The following is a 21,718-nucleotide window of genomic DNA, read 5'->3' on the forward strand; positions in this document are numbered from 1 at the left end:
TAGTTGCTACACGAACCAACAGGTAGGGCCAGTGGGTTTAATTTAGTAACATTTCAGAAGAATTTAAGTTGATAGTGCATTTTATTTGTTGTATTGTTTTTAAACTGCATATCCATAAAGACCTAAAAATGATATTGTGAAGTCATAACTGAAGTTTATGAGTTCACAAAGTTAAAATTCTCAAACTGCAGCATAAGGCCACATTCAAAAGCTTCAATACATAGTCCTGGTGTTTAGGTCTCCTCACAGAAATATAAAAGCTAGAGAGAACAGTATCACTTTAACTGAATTCCAGTGCTGGCTGGGCCTACGGTCATATTGTTTCCATGTGCAAACACCATGTGGTATATTCTGCACTTTGCTGACAACCAGCAATTTAATACCAGTCTTCTGAATCCTAAACAAACAATACCATAATCCACTGTCAGCCACACAATAACCGCTGCACTCTATCAAAACATACATTAAAAAGATAAACGCTCAAAGGAAACCTGTAGGAAAAAAGCCCAGATTCTAGTCTAGCCTCTTTTCTAATGTGTCTCTCCATATACAGTCACCCTTTGAATTTTGATGTTATGGATGCAAACCCATACAGGAGTATGAGGTTCTAAACTTTGTACCGAAAGCTAAGAATTCTAACACACACACCTCTATCTTTTTTCTAGCCAAAAATAATTTAGATTAATGCAGTCTTTTAGTGAACAGTAAGTATCTAGGCACCTGAATTGCTCAAACAAATTTCAGCACAGATACAGTAATATTTGTAACTTCCTATATTTACACTAAAGTATTATAAAAATAATTAGTATTTGTCATGGCACCTGATAATATAAAAACTGACAAATCATTCTACAGAATTGTAGTTGGTGAAGAACTAAATTTCTAAGTCAGGAACTTTCCTCTTACATCTTTCAGGAATAGATGGTAATTATTCATTTGAAACAGGACTAAGCCACGGAAAGACTTGGGAAACCTGGGTTCATGTCCTTGCTCCACTACTGCGCCTTCTTGAGTGACCTAGGGCAAGCCACTAAGTCTCTCTGTGCCTTAGTTTCCCATCTCTAAAATGGGGATAATAGCATTCTCCTATCTCCCAAGGGTATTGCTAGGATACAAATATTAAACACTGTGAGGAACTCTGATTACAGTGTAATCGGGACCATACCAGTAGGTAGATAAATGAAAGCAGTTAAAATGGATAGGAGCAGCATTAATTTTTACATATTTTTAAAACCATCCCAAAGAGAAAAGGGATTCAGAGTTTAAATAGCATACAAGTATCACAAGCAACTTTCAGGAATGCTAAAAAGGAAACCGATATATACCAGGTGTTGAAGTTTAAAATCAAACACTGAGCCTCACTTATTTTGAGAATCAGTTTAGATTTTCAATATTTTTGCATATACCAAAAAGAATAAACAGGGATTAGCAAATTTTGAAAAGCCCACACAAAATAACATGCTCAGAAATTTCACTTTAATCAGTTTAGAACACATTCTTGGGAAATTTAGTGTCACCTCTACATTCCTATCAACATAAAAATGTAACAAAACACATTTTAACTAGGCAACTTGATGAACAGACAGTATATCTTACCTACAGCAATTTTAATCCCTGGTTCAAAAAACATACTGAATTCTTCATTAAGAGTGCATTCCCTCTTGTGATAATACTCAACCAGAGGGATCTAATGAAAAGTGACCAAAAGTGACCATCTACTTTATTAAACTTTGACTTTAATAACCAGGGGGCAGCTAGAACAATTAAGCCTTCAGTTCTGTGATGCTAATAGACCTCTGGTATTGTTAAGATTTATTGCTTTCGCTGCCAATTTTCCTTGTGATGTTGCAATACTAGAGGAAATGTAGCTCTTGGCACAGAGATTCAGTACAATACAATTGGTAGTTTCTGTCCAGACACTACAATATGTTGACTTTTTTAAAAATGGCCTGCCAGAGGTCAAGCTGCCCTTCATGTGCTTTACTAAGCAATGGGACTCAGCCTTGAAATCCAACCTTAAAATCTGATCTAAGGTTAGTTTTAACTTCGAAGCTGTCATTATCAAAGTCAAACATAAGGGATGTGTCTTGCTGCAAGAGCAGTGGTAGAAAGTGCTTGTCTTTTCACCAGGCAAGTACTAAAGTGCTCTGTAAGCCTTTAGACAAATGAAGAAACCTGCCACTCAGTGAAGTGCTTTACACACTTCATAGAAGAAAAACAGATTCACCTTAAAACTTCTACTCAAGTAGCACAGCATGAACAGATCAACATTAACACAGAGCTTATGAAGACTACAATGGAGCTTTCTTAACCTAGTTATGTCCTATGGCATTAGTGTTAGATCACTGCAAAAACATATGGAGTAAAGCTAAAATTGTCCTATTAGCCGAGTTTAACCGAGTATTTAAGTGAAATACTTAAAATTGGTCCAGTGCAATACCTGAATACAGATTACAGGAATTTTTCTTGAACCAGAGAGATTGTACAGTCTCTCCACTGTACAACTTACAGACTCGGTATTCAGTTATCATAAAAAATTAAACTGAAACTTCATGACTCCAGACAGAACACAGCTTTCCCTGAAAAATGCCACTGAAGGCAACAGGTTGTAACTGCTACACTGTGCAGAGGTGTCAGCTGGCCACCACAAAATGAAAACTAAAATGGACATAGGAGAAAAGATGGGAAAGTAATTAGTGGGGAAAACCTAATTCAGTTCTAAACAAAAGCTATCAATTTAGCATAAATCACTGCCAATATATATTTTTATCTCTTATACCCTATGAAATAAGCACCGAATTTCCCTCATTTAACAGGCAAATTAATCAGCTTAGGCCAAATGTCATGATTCAACCCACACATGTGTGGGATGAAGTATCTACAGACTTACAAATCCTTAATGAAATGATGAAATGAACATAATGAAAAACAAACAGAGGAACTGAAAGTAAAGCACCACAGATTTCCCAAGCTCTTCTCAGATCTTAACCAGTAAATTAAGCACCAGAACAATATATACAAGTTTACAAAGAAATAAACCCATGGCTAAATTTTTAGTTTAAGTTGGTGATGTCTTATATGATACATGGCAATTTTAGAAAATGATCTTTAAGGGAGATGACTACCTACTACATCATATACAGTTTGTTTCAAAGATTCCAGAGCACTTTACAAAAATTAATCCACAGGTAATCATGTAGATGGGTATTTTATACCCACTTAGACAGGAAATCTGAGACAAAGCGTTTAAGTGATTTGCCTGAGTGAGTTAGGGCTTGTTTACAGAGGACAGTTATACTAATATAAGGTAAAACATGAATTTGAAGTATTATTGCTATACTGGTATAACCCCATTGTGGATACTCAGATTCCATTATGTTAGTGCCTTTCTGCAGTTCAGCTTGTTGCTTTGGAAGCAGTTTAAACTAACCGGGAAAAAGCTAATCTTATTGAGGAAGGAGAGTGCCCACACATGGACTTATGCTGGTATAACTACAATGGCTTAATTATACCTGTATAACTTGTGAAACTTTCCCATGTAGACAAGGCTTTAGTGGCACATCCATCAATAAGACAAATGTTACTCTCTGTCATAATTTCTTTGCCACTGCTGTCAGGGTTACTGCTGCAGTTTCCACGGTAAACATCTGATGAAGTGAGCTGTAGCTCACGAAAGCTCATGCTCAAATAAATTGGTTAGTCTCTAAGGTGCCACAAGTCCTCCTTTTCTTTTTGTAATACAATATTTGTTTTAAAGTATCACTTTGAGGCCCCAACTAAGATCAGACTCTGATTGTGCTGTATGAACATGTACAATAAGTAACAGTCCCCGCCCCAGAGTTCAGAATTTAAATACACTAGATAGAAAATGGGTGGGAGGGGAAAACGGAGGCACAAAAGAGGTGAAGTGACTTACCTAAGGTCACAGAGCAGAAAAATGGTACAGCCAAGAATAGAACCCAGGTCCTACTAGCTCCCAGTCTAATCCACTATCTGCTAGTCTCTCAAGCAATTTGCACTGAAAAATTGAAAACAAAAAAGAAAAACTTTTTAGGAAGGGTCTGGGTGTTTTATACAATTTATAGCTCATTTTATTTATGTGCCTATTGTCTAAGATTTCTAAATTTTCCAACTGTTCACAATACAGATTCTGCCCCCCCCTTCTTTAGCTAAGCCTCCTAGTGCAATGCTTAAGGAGTCTATATGTCCCCCATCATTAGACTCAAAACTTTACAAGTTAAAATGTTGGTAAAAAGAAAACCGGATAAAAATTGGACGACTATGGAAAAATACATTACAGTAGAATCTGCAGCAACACCTAGGGAATCTATACAAAATATAAGGAGACATTCCCTTATGTCTAGTTCTCCATTCAGAACCACAGAATTCAAACCTGTTTGGCTCATTGACAAAGCTTTCAGATTTCCCTAATCTTCTATTCCTCTTACACGTACAGTCTCTTTGAAAACCATATTTCTTACAATTCAGGGATTGGAGACAAAAATCTGCTGTGTTTAATTTAGAGATTCAATAACAAAGTTAGAGTGAAAAACAAAAGAAGAATTGATTTAAAGTTTTTTTAAAAGAGAAAAAATGAACTGGAACCTGAACCATTTATTGATGCATTAATCGGAGATGCTTTTCTTATATACTCTTCAGAAATATTTAGTTTGCTGTATAATAAAACATTCCACATTAGAATACTGACATTTTCTGAAGTATCCAGAGGAGGAGAAAGTTCTTGATTTAAACAATTCTATAGCTGCTTTTGACCTCTCTCTGGATAATAAAGGTATTCAGGATATCAAAATAAGTGTCACTGTCATCTAAATCTGCAAGGTCAAGTTTTCCCTCGAGTGTAATCATAGCTTTTACATCAATTGCAGACAGGGAAATATTTATGCAACAAGTATGGAAGAGAGAGTTTTATATAAGGATAACAGCCATATCTTTCTAAGGCCACAAGGTGAAAATTATTGCTACTTAGAATGCATTGATCAAGAATTGTTTGGTGTTGTGGGTTGTTTTTTTGCAAAGAAGTTTTGTGCACTGCAAAACTCTACTTTTTAAAAAGACAACAGAATATACTTTGTGATTATGACGACTGTAAAGAGCCTCTGATTGCTCCAGTGTCGTTAAAGAAGAACACTTAAAAGTCTTGAAAGTGACTGAATTAGAGATTTTCAACTGATGCAATTTTGAGGCCCTGTGGCTAACATTTTTTTTTTTTTTTTTTTAAAAACCCCTTTGTGCTGTTGATTACAGTGTTGTTAGATCTTTATGGGCTAAAGATAGAGCAATAATTAACAAACTTGGTTTTCTTTGCTCCCCCTTCTGAGAGATATTTCTACTTTAAGATGTTAAGTGGCTTTAAACATCATTGAGAAATGATGATGTATAATTATTGTGAGATTGTGTAGTTGTGCTGTTTGAGGCATTTTGTTTTGGATACTGTTTATTGGAACAGCTTCTGAATTTAGAAATAAAGAGTCAGCTAAATGATGGGCCACAAGCTGCTGCTGAAAATGGAGCCAGAACACTGGGGAGAGCAGAAGAGTTCACATTGTCAAAGGAACTTCATAGAAGAGGGAGAGCATGCATGTAGGCAAGAAGAGGCCAGGGGAAAAACATCAGAAAATACATATTGAGATTAGGCAAAAGGATGAGAGTTTTTCCCCCTATCTACTATACTCTTAGCTTCCTACTTTGAATTTTTTTTCAGAGCAAGCAGACAATGCAAAACCCTTCCAAAGATCATTTACAAACATAAAAAAATTTAAGAGCCATGTTTTGATAGCAACAGACTATACCAAGATGACCTGTTTATCAATAAGTTATTGGCACATTTCTCAGATGGTTGGTGACTACCAACATGTGCCAAAGGTATGCACAAAAAACCTGCTAGTGACAAAGCACTAGGACAAATTGCTTTATTGGATTTGAAATGCACACATGCAGGACCTGACTCACCTCATTTACACCTATGTAAATCACTGAAGCCAGTGGAATCATATCGGTTTAAAGCCAGCGTGAAAAGAATCAGGCCCATAGGGTACATGTAAATCAAGAAGTGATAGTATAGTTTTCTGACTGGTTCTGGCATTCATAAGTATATGATGTCCTTTTGCCTTTTTTAAAAAGTGATGTGTTTTCAACTGACAACTGTGTTCTATACATTAGATTTCTGCAAAAACAAAAATTCTTGAATTCTCAGAGTATAAACCCCTTTTCTAACAAACCGTATGTCTCATTTCTAGAAACATTACATGCCCTTGTGACAATCAGTCTTGCTAACCCCATGCATTCAAATATCAACTCAGGTCCCCAAAATATCATGAGTTTCACTTAAAAATAATGAGAATAAAAACAACTATGAATCTATAACTATGAAATCTGGGGTTTTTATTTTCCTAGTGGGTTTTGGGCCATTAGGTCGTCACATTTTCAAACTTTTCTCTGCAACCACGATGGATACAAAAGTTTTTTTTTTTTTTTGGTTCAATGAAAGCTGAAATACTCCTGTAGCCACACATCTCCAGGAGCTGGGACTTTAAGAAATATCACAAGACTTGCAATAAAATCATGAAAGTTGGCAAGACTTCAGGCATTGTTTTGAATGCTCCTGCTCTGAGGTAGGATTTAAGTAAAAGCTGCTTACTGGCTATTTTGTTCAAACAAAACTGGGACAACAGATAATAAGAACAAGGGCACAAAAAGCAGGACTTGATCCATGTGAAAGTGACCAGAAACATAAAAGGGGACGTATTCCTTAAACTGCCTGGTGAAGTGACCAGAGTGCATTTAGGAAAAGGGGACAAAGGGGAGCTTTTCTGGGCAGGGCTGGCTCTAGGCACCAGCAAACCAAGCACGTGCTTGGGACGGTGCTTCTCAAGGGGCGGCGCTTCTCAAGGGGCGGCACTCTAGCCCCCCCCCCCCGTGCCTTTCCCCCCCACCATTTCAGCTGCACTCCGGCTTTTTTTTTTTTTTTGCTGAGCGCTTGGGGCGGCAAAACACCTAGAGCCGGCCCTGGTTGTAATCAAACAGTGCCAGGAAAGACCTCTTTGCATTTTCCCTTTGCCTCCCCTGACTGACAGAACTGCAACACCTTACACATTACTATTACTGAAATTCACTTATTTTCTCTTTTGACATGCACTTGGATATAGCCCATTCTTGCTTGCTGCCACAGCCAGCAGTCACTGTCAGCTTGGGGCAGATTTAGTTTGCTATTACAATTTTATCAGAAATCCCTATTTTCTCCATTGGACTGATCTGGAGTATAAATCACTGTAATAAAAACATGACCCAGTCCTCATACTCAAATTTGTCGAACATAATCAGCGATCTAAAAAAAAATTTAAGGGAATTTACACCACCAGTATGTGAACAAACAGTGGGCTTCTTTATGTAGTAGGGTCTATTTCTCCTCTCCCACCCACATACATAAAGCACCAAGGCAGAAATACAGGGTTCCTTGTCAAGCTATTTTTATTTCCATACTGTTTCCCAACCTTTCCTGCATAGCCTGTGAAGATATCATCATAGTGTGCCTAATCATATTTCCAACTCATTAGCACAAAGGTAACTCCAAAATGTATGCATGTGCGTAACTTTTTAACAGATGAACTCATGTCTGCAAAATTCTTTGCGGGGATAAGGGACAAGGTTTATAAATTATACTTCTGTAGTAACAATGAGGAGTCCTTGTGGCACCTTAGAGACTAAGAAATTTATTTGGGCATAAGCTTTCGTGGGCTAGAACCCACTTCATCAGATGCATGGAGTGGAAAATACAGTAGGCAAGTATATATACATAGTACATGAAAAGACAGGAGTAGCCTTACCAAGTGGGGGGGGGTCAGTCTAATGAGACAATTCAATTAACAGTAGAATACCAAGGGAGGAAAAAAAATCACTTTTGGAGTGGTAATGAGGGTGGCCCATTTCAAACAGTTGACAAAAAGGTGAGAGTAACAGTAGGGGGGAAATTAGTAAGGGGAAATTAGGTTTTGTAATGACCCATCCACTCCCAGTCTTTATTCAGGCCTAATTTGATGGTGTCCAGTTTGCAAATTAATTCCAGTTCTGCAGTTTCACATTGGAGTGTTTTTGAAGTTTTTCTTCTTGAAGAATTGCCACTTTTAAGTATGTTATTGAGTGACCAGAGAGATTGAAGTGTTCTCCTACTGGTTTTTTGAATGTTCTGATTCCTGATGTCAGATTTGTGTCCATTTATTCTTTTGCGTAATATAATCTTTTTCTCATCTTGTGAAGAATAAAAAAAAGCCTCCCTTATTATGTTCTGACTCATCCCTTCTTTACAACATACTAAAAATGCAACTATGTTACATTATTCTTTTGTACATTTGCTCACTCTCACTCACCTCACCCACCCACTCTCACCCCTCTTCAAAGGCAATGCTAAAAAGAATTGGTACATAGTGACATGCTCTGTATTTTGTTTTTAATGGAGAAACAACACACCATTTTAGAAACCAAAATGGATATTTGTTCTTGAACAGGATAGTCTTCCTACAGATTGCTATCAGACCTTCTAACATGTGAATATGATAAGTTCTTGTGACAAGGCTTCCCTCTGTGAAGTTGTACAAAAACAACCCCCAAAAGGTGGACACAACTGTGTGCTGTTGAAAAATAAGCAAACTTTTTGCCATGTATAGGAGCAATTTTACACTTTTAAAAGTAGAAAGACAGGATTGCTTAGAGTGAAGTGAAAAAAAATATGTAGGAATCCATGTGTTTTCCTTTCTGACTTGAGTTTTGAGTGTATTGGTTATAAAATTATTTGTAATCTACAAAAGTCTTTCTAGACCTGAAATCTGCAAGGTATTAGACTTTAAGCTTGCCTCATTCTGATTCCCATCTGACCTTTTTCTTCTCACTTTTACTCATGTTATTTTGGTGCTATCCGGAAAACAGCTAGAGCTTGGAACCAGTGCTTTATGCCCCCAAAGCCTGGAATCCCAGTTTTCAAACAACATAAAGCCTTTCTTTTTAGTGATTGAGAAATATGGAACAGTTAAATTGAAGAGGACAAAAACCAAGATTGTACTCAGATTTCAGAGTAACAGCCGTGTTAGTCTGTATTCGCAAAAAGAAAAGGAGTACTTGTGGCACCTTAGAGACTAACCAATTTATTTGAGCATAAGCTTTCGTGAGCTGTAGCTCACGAAAGCTTATGCTCAAATAAATTGGTTAGTCTCTAAGGTGCCACAAGTACTCCCCTTCTTTGTACTCAGATTGACACTCCTCTAAATGTCCAGTCTTCCCTCAAGCTAGGCTAAGAGTGACTAAGGTGCATTTCAATGAGTTTAAAATCAATACAACATGCAAGCGCAGGTTGTGAGAAAGACTATAGCTAAGTTTTCATACGGGTTTATACAAAACATTAAGAAGTTGAGCTTTGACCCCTTGCCATAGATGGTGTGTGTAATACACATATAGCTTTTGCTCTAAGCATTTTTAATAGCTGCATACAATGAAGCTGGCATCACATTTTACTGTATCTGGCTACTGCAATAATTAAGCATAATTTCCCAGCAGTCGATAGATCAGTGGAATAACTGAAGCTAAGCTAAACTATAAAAGATCAGCTAAATAAACTATAAATAAAAGTATGATTTCATAGGAAGGATACTAGTTTCATTCTTTTCACTGCTCCGTGACAAAAATGTCTAATGTTAAAAGGTTCTATTTGAAAATATAAAAAAAATTGTTCAGATGTTTTTGCAGTACAACAGTCTGTATACATTCTGATCTTGCCTTCCTTTGCATGTAGTACATTTTCTTAGAGTGATCTCTTCTTCCTGTGGTCTATTTCTGTGTCCACTCCCCCTCCACATGTTTCCAGATGCATTCTGTCTCAGTCTTCCCACCTTTAAATTTTCACTTTGGCACTTAGCAGGAAAATGAGAATGACTGCAAACTCCAAACCACCATCTAGAGATACATTAATGATCACATTTTTAGTATCCCCCCCCCCCTTCCCATTACCCAGCAACACATCCAAAACCTGTTTTATCTTCAAGGGCAACACCCAATCACACACCTGCCCCCCCATACCTGTTTCAAGAACAGTAAGTGACACTTTGCATTACAACTTTACAGCAACTGCAGAAGTCAATCAAAAGCCATTCATTGGTGCTTATGCTTTTTTTTCTGATAAAAATCTACCTCTGCCTTGTAAATCTAGTTTAACATTTGACCAACTGCAGGAAGTTTATCATTTTAAGCCTTTTGCAGTACACTTGTTCAACATAATGAAACTACAAACCAGGAACAACTTGCAGGGATTGGAGGGGGGTGGGGGCATCTGATCCAGGCTTGATCTACAGCTGACAGCAGTAGGTTCATGCTGTTTCCTGCCCTTAAACTGCCTACTAGGGGAACAGGAAACCTGCAATTTCTCCCCCCCGCCCCGCCAAAAAACCCAAAACAACCACCACCACAACAGACCTGTGGTGGTTATCTAAAGACAGGGAAAAAACACCCTAGAGCAACCTAGGGAAAGAATCAGTTGTCCCTCTGAAGAGAAGTTTCGGGCTTGGAGGAGAACAAGCCTGGTGGTTAAACACAGGAATTACAGTCAAGAGATTCTAGTTCTATTCCCAGCTCTGCCAGATTTCATGAGACACACTTCTGCAAGACACCTTGGCCAAAATTCTTATTAGGAGGTGACTCACTACTTTGGGTGTTAGGTGGCCAGCCGGAGACACTTTAAAACAGTCTAATTTTCAGAGGGTGGGTTTTCAGCACCTGCTGAAAACAAGGCCTCTTTTAGGGGGGGTCTCAAGTTGGGCACCCAAAATTGAGGCACTCCAAAAATCACTAGTCGCTTTTGAAAATTTCAACCTTCTCTGTACCATCATCTGCACGCTGGAAGATATACTTGCCTATTTCAGTATGGTGTTCAGGATAAATTCATTAATATTTGTAAGTTGCTTTGAGAGCCTTGAATGGAAGGCACTATACAATTGCAAATAATTTATTATATTTGCATGTGCAGCTCTGCACTTCAGCAGTTTTGCATTAAATGATGAGAGGGGAAAGCAAGCACTCAGTCATTGTGACAAGGGCTACAAGCAAGGAAATGGAGAAAAGAGATGCTTTTATCATGATATTCTACAGCTATGCTCTCTCACCAGTTTGAACAAGTGCAAGGTCATTAAAAAGCTACAACACAGACCGTGCAGGAATAAAAGGCACATTGTGTTTTGTTCTACTCTGAAGAGGGGGGGGGGGAGGGAGAAAAAGATGACAAACTATCTTGTACAGTATTCAGAAAAATGAAGTAAAATCCAAGAGTTGGGTTCCAGGGATAACATTGTCATAAAAGGAATCCTGATTTTCTTTTCCATGCAGCTGTAGCCCAAAAGAAGAGAAGTGAGGCAGGTATGCATAGCAATGCTGAAATATTTGTTAGAAACACTGAAAAAGCTAGAGGTAACACTTAAGTTTCCTTTCTGATTATTCCCTACACCAGCCCTAACTTCCAGGGCAGCAGAAAGGGGGCGGTGGGGGGAGGGGGGGAATACTCCACTCTCCAGACACCTTTTTAGGTTAGCTTGGAACTCACCCACCTCTTCATTCTTCTCTGTGGATGCCAGCAGCAAAGTGAAGATGAGAATCAGAGGAACTTATCATAAGTCCCACAAACAGAAGTGTGATGAGACACCCCTACATTCAGAGAGATGAAGTTCTGCTGCATTAAATGATCCAAGTGACGATTTTCAAATAGAGAATAAATACAAGCCTGTTTACCAAAAAGGGCCTCATGTATAGTGAGCAAATATGCCAGCAGGGTTGAATGTTAACAAGGCTGTACAGAGCACTTTGAGTCAGTGGGCACTGGGCTCAGTCGGATTCTCAGAAGAATAAGGCCATCCTTTGTAAAATGGGATGGCTCTTGGTAATTTGCCCACTTTAAAGGGTGCTGCTGGAGCTGAACAAGAGATCCAACAAACTATGAGAACTATGAGCTGAATTGTAATGGAAAGAAAGAGCTGGAGAGTTCACCAGTCAAAAACGTCTGCAGCCTGTGCAAAACAGCTTTCCAAAACGCTGATGGAGAGGGGTCCTGGAAAAATCAAGAGCACTGCCTGAGTTTATAGCAATAGTGTTTGCTGCAACAGCAAATAGGAATGAAATGTGCTGAAAACAACAACTAAAAGAAACTCCCTATCTCCACTTGTTGATGCAGAAGGGTGGAATCTTAATGTTCATGCCAATTTTGAGCACATGGAATGTGTCACTGATCCCATAAATCTAATTCTTCGTTCCTTCTCTAGCCTCTAAGCAAATGTAATATCCTATTTCCGGTGCTGTAATCTTGTCAGTTTTTAGGAGCTAAGTAGAGAACTGGTTAGTAGCTCTACCATCTAAGTAGATGGAAAAATCAGACTATTGCAGGAAGTGGTATCAGTGATTCAATAGTTCTCTTCCTCCTGAGTCAATAATGAATCAGCGTTCTAGAATGTTAGTGGGCAGAGTACTGCCGAAGAGTCATGCTTTGAAATAAAATTTAAACTGAGGTCATGACCACTTTTATTCGTTAAAGGTCCCTAGGCACTTTTTTCAATTTAGAGAAAGATGTTAGATTAATAGATTCCAAGGCCATGGTGATTATCTAATCTGACCTCCTGCATAGGGCCTTAGAACTTCCCCAAAATAATTCCTAGAGCTGAGGCAGAGCAGGAAATGGATGAAAGCCTCAAGGGAGCTTGGATAGCAGCACGGAATGACCCACCACCTCTCAGCTCTTCTAATAGGTCCAGGTTTGGTGTAGAAGGAGGGTCTTATACAAGGAAACCCTTTCTGGTGGGTACAAGGAGGACTGGCATCCTCAGAGACAGTTGGTAGTTCCAACTAAGTATTGGGGAAAGCTCTTGAGGTCCATGATAACCCTATTGGCCATGCTGGGGTGAATAGGACCAAAGACCGTTTGGGAAAGTCATTCCACTGGGAGGGAATGGGCAAGGATGTTTCTACCTATGTCCGCTCTTGTGAGATGTGCCAGAGGGTGGGAAAGCCCCAAGACCAGGTCAAGTTCTCTCTCCAGCCAGTCTCCATAATTGAGGTTCCCTTTCAGCGTGTAGCTGTGGATATTCTGGGTCCTTTCCCTAAGACGACACCCAGAGGAAAGCAGTACATACTGACCTTCATGGATTTTACCACCTGATGGCCGGAAGCAGTAGCTCTAAGCAACGCCAGGGCTAAAGGCATGAGCCAGGCATTGGCAGACATTTTTGCCAGAGTAGATTGGCCCTCCGATATCCTTATTGATTCGGGAACTAACTTCCTGGCGGGGACCATGAAACATCTTTGGGAAGCTCATGGGGTGAACCACTTGATTGCCACCCTTACCACCACCAAACGAATGGCCCAGTGGAGAAGTTTAATGGAACTTTGGGGGCCATGATATGTAAATTCAGAAATAAGCACTCCAATGATTGGAACCTAGTGTTGCAGCAGTTGCTCTTTACCTACAGGGTTGTACCACATCCCAGTTTGGGGTTTTCACCCTTTGGACTTGTTTATGGCCACGAAGTTAAGGGGCCATTACAGCTGGTGAAGCACCAATGGGAGGGGGTTACATCTTCTCCAAGAACTAACGTTTTGGACTTTGTAACCAAACTGCAAAACACCCTCAAAGACTCTCTAGGCCTTGCTTGAGAAAACCTACAGAGTACTCAACAAGAGCAAAAGGCCTGGTATGATAAACATGCCACAGGGCATTCTTTCAGAGTAGGTGACCAAATCATGGTCCTGAAAGTACTTGAGGCCAATAAGATGGAAGAGTCATGGGAGGGGCCGTTTATGGTCCAAGAGTGCCTGGGAGCTGTTAATTACCTCATAGCATTCCCAGACCATACCCTAAAACCTAAAGTAGACCATGTTAATTCTCTAAAGCCCTTTTATTCCCGAGAAATCAAGGTTCTCCAGTTTCCAGCCCAAGAGAGAGACAACGATGCTGAGTGGCCTGAAGGAGTCTACTATGGAAGGGAAAAGCAACGGTGGCGAAGAAGAGGTGAGCCTTTCCACAACCCTTGAGCGTAAACAACAGCAAATACAGGAGTTGTGCACCAGCTTCGCGCCAATGTTTTCAGCCACCCCAGAACAGGCAGAACGTGCATACCACTCTATTGACACAGGTGATGCTCGCCCAATGAGAGCCCAACTCTACTGAATGGCTCCTCAAGTCAAAACCACAATAGAAAGGGAGATTAAGGACATGTTACAGATGGCTGTAATCCACCCCTCAGAGTGCATGGGCCTCTCCAGTGGTTCTGGTTCCCAAACCAGATGGGGAAATCCGCTTTTGCATGGACTACTGTAAGATAAATGATGTAACTCGCCCAGAAAGCTATCCAATGCCATGTGCAGATGAGCTGTTAGAGAAACTGGGCTGTGCTCAATTCATCTACACCATAGACTTAACTAAGGGGTACTGGAAAGTGCCGCTAGATGACCCAGCCAAGGAAATGTCACCCTTCATCACCCACATAGGGCTGTATGTCAAAGAAGCAGGTCCAATCCTTCTTGGGCTTGGCTAAGTATTAGACTATTTGTACCACACTACAGCAAAATTGCCACCCCACTGACTGACCTAACCAGGAAAAAACAGCCAAATGTAGTTTAGTGGACTAAGTTAAGTTTGTTCAGTGTAAAATTGTCTTTTTTAAAAACCAGAAAAATATCATCATCTCTGGGATAAAATGAAATCTAATACAAGTGCGTTTTAATTTGTTAAAAGAATCCCATTGGGTCACATTTTACTGCTATAAATAAGTAAAAGTGGTACATAGTAATTCAACAGCTTTCTAGAACAGCATGAAAATTAAACAGACACCATATAGGTAGTCACGAGAGTCTACTAATGCTAAATTCTAACTAGGGGGTGAAATTATTTTCTTAAAAAAAAGCTTGTGAAATAATCCAAAATCTGGAGAAGTTCCAGATGTAAAATTTCCAAGGGCACTAGGACTATATACCCATAATTCCCTTGAGATATTGGCAGATTGGTTCATCCAGGCCAATGACATAATGCAAATAAGGAACAAAAACCAGACACAATGCAACACAGATCTCAACTGTTGGTTAAAAACTAAGACAAATAAACATCCCTTTCACACTGATATTAATTATAACATCAGTGTTTACTATATTTCTACAATAACATTACGTTTACAAACACTGTTTTATAGCAAGTCACAGCCATCAAGTAGCGCATATTTATAGATGGTTATTTTTAAATCCTTTCCAGAGACCCTCTTAAAATTACTTTAACATCTATTACCCTTAATGCTAAACAGGAGTTTTTAATATATTGATGGGGATCTAAAGGAAAAAATCTTTCCTTGCCTTTGAGCCCCTCCCCATTTTCCGTAGGAAGTTACTTTATTGTGACAAGACACACTGCCTTCCCCCAAGTTACCTGTCAATCAGAGCTAGACATACAGATTAAATAAGTGGATGACCCATGCGAGTATGGCAAAGAAATTGGAATGTGGCATGTCCTGTTAAAATACAAAACTAATCAATCATATACCAAGTTATAGATCACAAGGACTACACATTAAACCCTTATGAGGATAGTTATTTCGTTCTAAAAAGGTACAAATTAAGATGTCCAATAAATGCTGAAGTTCTAGGCCACCTCATTCTCAGCCAGTCTCTCAGGCTGTATACTTTATTTTTGTTCACAAGGCAGCATTCATTAAGTGTAAAAACCTCTACGTTTTCATGCTGGTTTTTCCTTACCAGTTACATTGATTGCTGTTCCTATTTGGGCACAAGAGATAAGGCACCTTTCACAGCCGGTAAAGACATTTATAGACATCAAAGCAAATGTATCTCTTACAAATTATTTAGATCCAAACAGCAGATAAACCATGTACCAGTAGGAGAAGTTAAACAGCCTGTCAGTTTGCCTGAGTGATAGGAGATGAGATGCTGATTGGCTCTGGGAGGGTCAGATTTCTCCAGGAGAGCCAAACTATATGACAGTTCAATTTTTTTTTAAAAATTAGGGATGTGGTTGCAGTGTGGGAGAGAGAGTGTGGAAGCAGATGCTTGGCATAAGCAGACTGGAGAAAAATCAGGCAGGATTGTTATGCATAAAAGAGAAGATTCATTACAAAGTGTGTTTTTTTTCTTTTTAAATATGCATTGACTGATGTTAGGGCTTTAATAATGCAGTCAGGAAGACTCCCAAGGCCTGAAACGTTGGTACAGAGTATCAGTAAATGTGGAGTAGGAGATAGACAAAAAAAGTGCAACTAAAGGAAAACTTAATGTCAGTCCAAAGAGATAGCTGGTGGGAAAGTTTCCCTAAGGAAGGGAGATGGTAGCTGATTCTAAAGAACAAGACTGGCTAGGAAAAGCACTGGAATCCCATTCAAAGGGCCATGAAGGGTTTTTGCCAAGATTTTACAAAAAAGAAGAAAGGTCAAAGGGGATCCATCAAAATGGCTGATTAGTGAAAGGGATATTTGTTTAGGTTACCCTAGATTATGCGAAAGGGCAGGGGTTCAGGAGAGGCTCTCACAGCAGGGAATGGGAGAGCTGTATCATGAAAGTTTGGAGGAGCTACCACTATACAGGAAGTTGAGCAAATCTCTGCTGCAGAAGTTCCAAAAAGGGGAGTTGCTACAGATTTTGTGGGGCAGAGGGAGATATAGAGTGTAATAGGCTAGGAAAACCAGAGAGCCATGAGAGGCAATAGAGTGAGCCTCAGATGGAAGTATTAGACATCTAATAGACCTAGTAGTCTTGTTTAAGCATATATTAAGTAATGAACCTTAAAACATGGGAGTATTATATGTTGAATTATATACCAGTTATGATACTGCTCTTAATGTACAACTTCTACCAACAAATGACCCACTGAAAAGTAGAAAACTACCTCCAAGAGTGAGCTCTCTTCATGAGCCAGTATGCACATATTTCAGAATGGTTGCCTTCATCCCCATTTCTAATTATACATTTGAGTAACTGCTTACTCATATATACATGCAAATGAAACAAACACAGAATTCAACATATATATTTTATACTAACACACTATATATTGTTTAATGGAAAACACCTGTGTAGTAATTAAGGGTTATGTGTTAACCTGAAACCATGGGTGGAGACATTATGTAAGCTTTTGACCATTGGCAACTGTGCTTATCTTCTCTTGCTGCTAGATCTATCCAGGGGTTTGGGACTGCCTACCCAGTCATTTCCCTCTGCCCATAGAAAATCCATATAAATCATTGTAATCAATAGTTTGGCAGTGTCTCTGAGCCTAATAAGCGAGGTGACACTCCGTCAGTGCTGTATGTAATAAACCCACGTGCTTGATTCTACACTGTGTCCATATTTGTTCCTTCACTTATATTTCACCTTTATATCCTAAATATACCTGTCTACAGGAGTCCTGTAGCCAAGGATAAAAGATGTCAGGTATATTTAGGATATGAAGATGAAAATATAAGTATTAATAAATATAACATAGGGCCTATTGGCCTCAGGCCTATAAAATATTCACTTTAATCAAAGTAGACCTTAGGACTTCAGGTAAGTTAACAAAGTAAATAATAAACCTGCTGAGCTTGTGTCTATGTTTGTGATATACTGATGTTCTGAAAATAACTACTGAGTTTGGATAATAGTGTCTATGAGAGATCAGTATAACATCACAAGATGACTATTGGTAGCCAAGGCGACGTTACTGACTTCCTTAAAGTCATCGCCTGTTCCTATGGTGACAAGGTGACAAATGTTAATGAGTACAAGGGGAACTAATGAGTTAGCTTATGAAAAATGGGGCACCCCAAACAAAGTGGGGTGTGAAAGTTTAAATAAGGAAAAAGAGTTAAAACCTTCATAAATATGTATGAACCCCAGTGGGTGTCAGCATAACACAGTATAAAAATCTGTATCCTGGCCTGCATGCCTTGGTGGGGGTTGGGAGATGCCAGGATGACAACCACTGGTGGTGAGGACGATGGCGAGGATGAACACTAGCACGGTGTGAGTAATGCAAATGTTACATATTCTGTGTTGGTGTGTCTCTCTCGCCTTTACCAGATTGCAGTGTGTGTACTGTTTAGATGGATAATAAAAGTAATAATTATACAAAAAGAGCACTATGCAGTCTCTGTTGTGCACTATGTGGTCCCCCTTCTATTTATCACCTCTCTACAGTAGTAGTAATTTTGGGAGCTGAACTCTCACAGATTAAAGTAGGTGTGAATCCTCACCTTGGAGTGGGTAATTGGTTAAAATAAGCCACAACTATAGATAAGACTACACTCCACATCACTTATTTCTCATCCACTGGTAAGCCAGCCTGCCAGGCCTCAAATATCGGCTACGGCTTGGCAGAGGGGCAACATTGGTGTCAAAATGGGACGCTGGTACCAGAAGGAGTAGAAACAAAATCATTAAATAGAAAAGACTGATAATGTTGCAACAAATTGGTTTATTCTAGGCATTTGCTGGGAAGAAATGAATTAGTTGGTGAAATATATACTGGTTTTGTATTTTCCCCAACAGCTCATGCATACCTGCAGGTTTGTTTTTTTCCCTTCTTCTAACAATCAGTTCAGTTACTGTTTAAATATCAGTTTGTTCTTCTGTTAATATTTGGTCGAGTGTAAATATCACTGTACAGCCTCCCATTGCCAAAATTCCATGTTCTCCCATCTCCTGAAAAGGCTAAGTGCAGGAGGTAACTGATTTTCATTCTACATCTGAAATGTATTTATGGTACAATAAATCTGCATCCTGAGTTGCACACCAATTTTTAATGATTTCATACACAATTCAAGCACAAAACTTCATTTTATTTATGCAAATTTATACAAAGAATGGAAAGTGGCCTCCTCTCCAAAGCTCCAGATGCCCCTGACATAAATTACAAACAAACTGCCTACAGAACACAAACTCCCCTCCTACTTATTAACAAATATAGTCTATCACAATAATAGAAAGCTGACTTTATAGACTCATGCGGGATTTTCAGAATAAATTCTTGTGAAGTGATGCCTTGAATTTTGTACCTTATGGGGACACATCACAATAATAATAAAAAAAAATTATGTCCAGCTTCTATTTTGTATGTCAAATTACAGCTACTGAGTCAAGCACCAACCCTAACTATCAGTGTGAATCATCAACACTAGGGCACCAATACCTCTTATCAAAACCTATGTGCACTGATGCTAAGGCTTATTAATAGGGATATAAATAAAACTGCAATGTACCACAGTGTCTCAGTTTATCTGAAAATGTACATCTGCTCTGGAAAAAGCTGTCAGAAATCAGCTTCAAGACAATCCATCAATTTACTGTAAATGAAGACAATGGTAGAGACTGTCAAGGAAGGTCAAAACAAGTATTAATTGAAATTCTTCCTGTTAACTGCGCCATCAGTCTAGTTTAGCACTCAAAAGGAAAAAACGGCCAATTTTTACCTAAAAATGTAGTGGCTGTGATGCTGATCCATCACTTCGGACTGATGGCTAACCTGCGGCCACAGCCAGAATGATATTTATTTTAGCTCCACTTGAGCACTAACCCCTGAAAAGGGCTTATTCAAAACCTCACAAAAAAGGTTTTGAGTGGGGAGAGGTATGGGGAAAGTCCAATCCATCAACACCACATTCTGTCCTTAGAGAACACTTCTTTTGTAAATCCAGTTTTGCAGCAACCACCACCAACAGCTTTGTGTCCTCAAATCAAATCACTTCCTGACAGGATCTTTATAACAATAAATCCACCAATCAAGCTATAGCTGGGAAAGAAAGATCACTTGCTATACCAATTTCCAGAGAGCTAGACATCTTGTGACAAAAAGGATTCTGGTAAGAAAAAAGAAGTCCAAGCAAAAATGCTGAAATTGTATCTGCTCTCGCACACTAACCTTCTAGGCTCCTAACTCCCAGTGCTTCCTGGTATGGGGCCAGGCACAGACGGGAATTACTACACAACCCACATAGTATGCATATACTACCAACAAAGTAGGAAGGCCAGAGGGAAAAACAGATATCAAGATCAACTTACTTCTCTGTAATACTATGCAACCTCTGAGAAAACATACATAAGTGAGGATCTTATGATGGAATCCAGCAATCAATCGACACGAGCGTAGTTTTACAAAGGACGCACCTAAGCTTTAGACTACAAAAAGGACAGAAGCAGTGGACTGGTTCAGTAGGCTGGGATATCTAATTTGATTTAGATCTCTAGGCTAATAAAAGCAAGAATGGGAAGAGTAATCATTCTATCCATGAAGAAGGAAGAAATAAAAACCCATTTTTTTGTGTATTTTATATATACTGTATATAATATACACACACCCCACCCCCACACCCAACAGAGAGAGCCACAGAGGATGCAGTTGCCTACTAAGTATCCTAGAGCCTGAGAGGAAAAACAAAATAATCCACTAAAAGTATGGCTGCCCCTTGGACGTGAGGTTCAGCATGTAAACCCATCAGTCTAGTTTGGAAGATATGCAGTCAGAAGTGCCACTTTTCTTCAAAGTAGCATCAGTTGTGGTATGTGTTAGGTGCTCCTCTATAAGAAATGCAATAAAGAACACAGATATCACTTCCAAGAGGCAAAATACTTTTGGTGCTGTGCAGCTATTTCAAAAACAAAGCATTTCCCAATCCTCCCTGCTAGTTGCTCAAAGGATCTTAGCAGAGCAATACACATTCAGTAGAACTTAGCCCTCATTATGACCAAACTTCTGAAGTGTAATCACTTTACACGGCATAGAAATAGTTAAGCTACAATATAACCTTAACAGATTACATAAACAGGAATTGAAAAAAGCTCTCATCAGTGGAGACCAGGAAGTTTCTTTTGGTAAGCCAATAATTTAAACTTTTAAAGAATTAAAAAGAGTAAGATCTTATTTCAAACAATTCAGTTTCTAGCTCTCATAGCTGTCACTTTCTCAACATAAGGAGAAGGAAACTAGTCCAGTGCCTATGATGCTGCCCTTTGCTTTGCCAAGCTAGAGTAGGGTGAAATTAACAGGACTCTGATCAGTTTCAACTTTGCTATTCAGAACCCAGTAGCAAAACCTTCAAGAATCACGTCAGTTTCATGCTGCTGATGCTGGGAAAAGCTACCAGTGACACTGTATTTATTCATGGAGGAGACACTTTCTGGGTGGGTGTGTGGGGAATGGAAATACAGTAGTGCATTCACAGCAACCAAGAGGCTCGGGGCAGTGGAGCAAGAAAGAAGAGGGGAGACAAAAAAAGAAAGTTTCTCTCTTGTAGCATCTTCTCAGTCTGAATCCTTCCTGCACTATCAAACTTTGCTTAGGGCATGAACAAGGTTCCACCACCACTGTGTATTCCGTGCTGCTGTTTGCAGGTCCTCTATGTCGCTAAGATCCATAAGAGTTCTCTCTCTCTCAGTACTGTTCAATGGAGTGATTCTTTCAGTTGGCCCTTTTCATATGTTCCTTCAGCTGCCAAATAGCATGCCTGTCAAGGTGGGTGAGGTAATATCTTTTAATTGGACCAACTTCTGTTGGTGAGAGAGACGAGCTTTTGAGATACACAGAGTTCTTCTTTAGCTCGAAATCTTGTCTGTCTCACCCACAGAAGTTGGTCCAATAAAAGATATCACCTCACCCACCTTGTCTCAGTAATATCCTGGGACCAACATGGCTACAACACCACTACAA

General features: G+C 39.2%; 1 protein-coding gene across 4 annotated transcripts in view; it reads right to left on the reverse strand.

The window, feature by feature from the left end:
- The window catches only part of RASSF8 (Ras association domain family member 8), a 122,775-nt gene that overhangs the window by 41,005 nt on the left and 60,052 nt on the right, over positions 1 to 21,718 (reverse strand). For 2 of the 4 annotated variants that reach the window (XM_073317780.1, XM_073317772.1), the window contains exon 2: positions 3,917 to 4,018. The exons of the other annotated variants lie outside the window; for them this stretch is intronic. The gene's annotated coding sequence lies outside the window, so the exon portion shown is untranslated. The remainder of the gene's footprint in view (positions 1 to 3,916; positions 4,019 to 21,718) is intronic. 4 annotated transcript variants of the gene reach the window in all.

Source organism: Lepidochelys kempii, chromosome 1, assembly GCF_965140265.1.
Source record: "Lepidochelys kempii isolate rLepKem1 chromosome 1, rLepKem1.hap2, whole genome shotgun sequence".
Taxonomy (NCBI): Eukaryota; Metazoa; Chordata; order Testudines; family Cheloniidae; genus Lepidochelys; species Lepidochelys kempii.